This window comes from Tenrec ecaudatus, chromosome 11, assembly GCF_050624435.1.
Source record: "Tenrec ecaudatus isolate mTenEca1 chromosome 11, mTenEca1.hap1, whole genome shotgun sequence".
Lineage (NCBI taxonomy): Eukaryota > Metazoa > Chordata > Mammalia > Afrosoricida > Tenrecidae > Tenrec > Tenrec ecaudatus.
In genome coordinates, this window is record NC_134540.1 from 42,454,542 (window position 1) to 42,458,759 (window position 4,218).

At 35.7% G+C, this 4,218-nt stretch overlaps 1 pseudogene; it reads left to right on the forward strand.

The window, feature by feature from the left end:
* Window positions 1-2,773: 2,773 nt before the first annotated feature.
* On the forward strand, window positions 2,774-3,904 carry LOC142461690 (nuclear transcription factor Y subunit beta pseudogene; annotated as a pseudogene).
* Window positions 3,905-4,218: the final 314 nt, after the last annotated feature.

Sequence of the window (4,218 nt, forward strand, 5' to 3'; positions counted from 1 at the left end):
AATCCTCATGATTTTATGTTTGGATCAATTTTACACTGGAGAACTTGATAAAAAAACCTCAATGTGCTCATCATTGGCAATAGTGGCAATTGTTTTAATGGAGTTCCCTGTAAACATAGAGACAGTACCCTATTGCTGAAAGCAATGAACGTCAGGAGAGATCTTGAAATGTTCTTTACATCATGAAGTATGAAATCATTCCTCTTTTTATTTGTCATTCCTACCATAATAACACATGGCTTTAGAAATGGCCAATATAAATATATTTGAGGCTACCAAATGGTAGAATATCAATGTTCAAGCCTTCCTTTTCATGTTTGACAACTTACAATTGTCCTAGGTTTAGACATTGCTCGTTACATACTCTGATTACTAATTAATATTTGCGATAGGTTCTTCTTCTTTTGAGAATAATACTTTTGTATAAATATCAGAGACAGAACACAGTTTTGAGTTTGAAGTCATGCATATATCTCCATTACTGGAAACTCTAAGCAAGTAAAGTTTGGCATTCTCTAGGGTCTATATCAATGGGTGCTATCAATACTAATAGATAAGAAACAATTTAAGTGGCTTAATAAAAACAATAAATTAATCTTTATACCTCACCTAATTTTCAGTGAGTTTATTAATGTACTGAGAAGGAAAATGTGAGCATATATATGCATGCTAGGGTTACAAAAAGTTTGCTGTATTTCCATAACAACTAAATTTTTATAATAGTTCCACAGTGAAAACAATAACCTGAAAATACTGAAATTTATTTGTATTAATTTTTCTCAAGGAATAAAATATGTGATTATTAAACCTAAAGAATTTAACTAGGCCAGCAATCCTTAGAATTTCCTTCAGAAACATTTGACCTGTTTAAAAATGACTGCACATCAGAAATTTTACATATATTATAACTATTTGTATTTACTATATTATAAATTAAAAACAGAAAGTTTAAACTTTCTTATTTACTGATATTCAAAATCAATAATATTGTCATATTGTGTCTGAAATGAAAAATAATATGTATTTAGTGGTGGTGAATTATTATACATTGTTTTTATTTATATTTTCATATTTTATAGAAGATATTTTAATGACTGACTTTAAAGAAGAATGGATGGGGCTGACTTTTCACAGCTATATAGCTGGAAATGGAAAAAGAATTTCAATGAACTTTTCAGAAAATTATGAGTATCTTTGCTAATTCAGAGAACTAGATAGATAGGGTAGTATTCTTCGTGTTCAAAAATAAAATATTGACCAGTAGCTTGTGGTTTTATTCTTACATTTTGAATGTTAAATGTAAACTACAATACAAACTGTTTCAATATAATACTTCACAAAACTCAACTCTTCTATATAAAATAAATTTTCCAAGATTTTAAAATATTCAGCAAAGGACTGTGAAATCTGAGTGAATATAAATAAATAAGGCACTCTAACTGCACAATCTACTAACTGAAGCAATTTATCAGTCTCTAGCAAGATGAAGAGGAATAAAAATGGAGCCTGGAATAAAGATATAAATGTAAGAGTTTGTTCAGGCTAAACTGGAAGAATTCACAAGGCAGACTATAAAGGGGAATAGAGCTACTCAATGAAAAAATTTCAGAGATCTGAAAGTAATTTCTTTTAGTGTATAAGATGAATGTATATTAGAGATTCCCTGTGAAAAAAATACTAGATCTGGAGAAAAACCCACCAGAAAGAATCAGATGAAATAATCCCAAGAGTTCACAATAGTCCTGGAAGAGTTTGGGTTTCCACCAGTCAAAATGGAAAAACATGATTACATATGGTCAATCTTGGGAATACTCATTAGACTATTATGCTATCAGAAGAAGATGGAAAAAACAGTTACTGCATCCAAAAGAAATCCTCAGCATTCCACCATTTCAGGACGTAGCATATGAACAAGAACCAGGGTGCTAAAGGACGAAGTTCAAGTTGCACTCAGGCATTAATCAAATATATTGCTCCAGGGATTAATGGAATAACAAGGAGAATGTTTCAACAAGCAGATAAAGCACCAAGAGTCACCACTTGTCTATGCCAGGAAATTTGGAAGACAACTATTCAGCCAACTGACTGGAAGAGATCCGTACCCATTCCAAAGGAATGTGGCCCAATAGAAAGGACAAATGGTAGAAAGATATCAATAATATCACATTCCAGAACAATTTTGCTAAAGATCATCTGAAAACAATTGCAAAAATAGACTGTGAGACTTTCAGGTTGTATTCAAAAGAGAATGTGGAAAAAGGGATATCATTGCTGACATTGGATGGATCTTGGCTCAAAGCAGAAAATACCAGAAAGATGTTTACTTGTGTTTCATTGACTATGTCAAGGCATTCGACTCTGTGGATCATAACGAATTGTGGATGACCTTGAGAAGAATCAGAATTCCATAACCGTCTATTGGGCTCATTGGGTATCTGTACATGAAACAGGCAGTGGTATGAACAGAATGAGGGACTGTGGCTTGTTTTAAATTCAGGAACAGTGTTTAACCAGTATGTATCCTCTCACAGCACTTATGCAATCTGTATGCTCAGCAAGTAATCATAGACTCGGGATTACATGAAGACAAAAACGACATCAGGATTGGAGGAAGGCTTGTTACAAAGCTTCTTCTGCCCTCAAATTCAGTCTCCACTCCAAAGTATCATTGATATCATCTAACAAATAATTATTCAAAAGATAATTCCAAATAAGATGTTCCAAAAAGTTGAGCAACAGCACTGTGATATAAAATACAAAAAACAAGAGCCATTTTCTGTCCAACCAAACAGCCGATTGGAGACGGGAGCCATCCAGGGCTGCATTGGAGGTTGAGATTGGCAGTGAGATTAGCCATCTTTCCAGGGAGGTATCCGTAAACGCCGCTGACAACCTGGTTCTGGCAGTGTTTAATGACAATGGATGGTGATGGCTCTACAACGGATGCTTCTCAGCTCGGCATTTCTGCAGACTACATCGGAGGAAGTCATTATGTCATACAGCCTCACGATGACGCGGAGGACAGCATGAACGACCATGAAGATACAAATGGTTCAAAGGAAAGCTTCCGAGAGCAGGATATCTACCTTCCAATCGCCAACATGGCCAGGATCATGAAGAACGCTATCCCTCAAACGGGAAAGATTGCAAAAGATGCCAAAGAGTGTGTTCAAGAGTGCATGAGCGAGTTCATCAGCTTCATCACGTCCGAGGCGAGCGAGCGCTGCCACCAGGAGAAGCGGAAGACCATCAACGGCGAGAACATTCTCTTTGCCATGTCCACACTGGGCTTTGACAGCTACGTGGAACCCCTGAAACTGTACCTCCAGAAATTCAGAGAGGCGATGAAAGGAGAGAAAGGCATCGCTGGAGCAGTCACAGCTACGGATGGACTGAGTGAGGAGCTCACGGAAGAGGCTTTCACTAACCAGTTACCAGCTGGTTTAATAACTGCAGATGGTCAGCAACAAAATGTTATGGTTTACACAACATCCTATCAACAGATTTCTGGTGTGCAGCAAATTCAGTTTTCATTATTAGAAAACACGAATGGACTGAGGAGTGTGGAGAAGTGAGTGAGGCCCTGTGACACCGGAGCAGAGACGTCGGGGAGAAGTGACTGGTGCAGAGATGTCTGTTTGTATATTAAATAGCTGTAATGTAGCTTCCTGATGCTTGACTAATTGAGGTGTTAATTCTGACTCGAGAACCTTTTTCATTAATGATTTTAAAGAAAAAAAATCGGATTTTAAAGGTATTAAACTATTTTTGTTTTGTACAAGAGTGTGTTGCCCTGTATGACTCCTGTATGCATTGTATATTGTGATTTATTACTGTCAAGAGATTTGTAGACAGTTTCTTATTTTCATATTGAATCATGTTACTTTTGTAATTCAAGTAAGCAGCTGGGTCAATTCATGTTTGCCCTTCTAATAAAATGTAAGGGTAGAGTACATTCTGAATGCAAGTTGCCTTTCTTCTACATTTTGAGTTTGTCTTGGTTATATGATAGCCTGCATGATACCTAGCTAGATTTTTTTTAGCATTTGGTGTATTTATTAAAATGAAAAAAAACCAAAAAAAAAAAAATACAAAACAAAGCAAACACATTGGAAGCAAGCACATTCTTAATATCAATGAATTGGACCTTTTACACTTAGTGAGGCTGTCTACTTCTTGTTTTGCTCCTTTTGAAAATATCAACTTAATAAGTTGTAC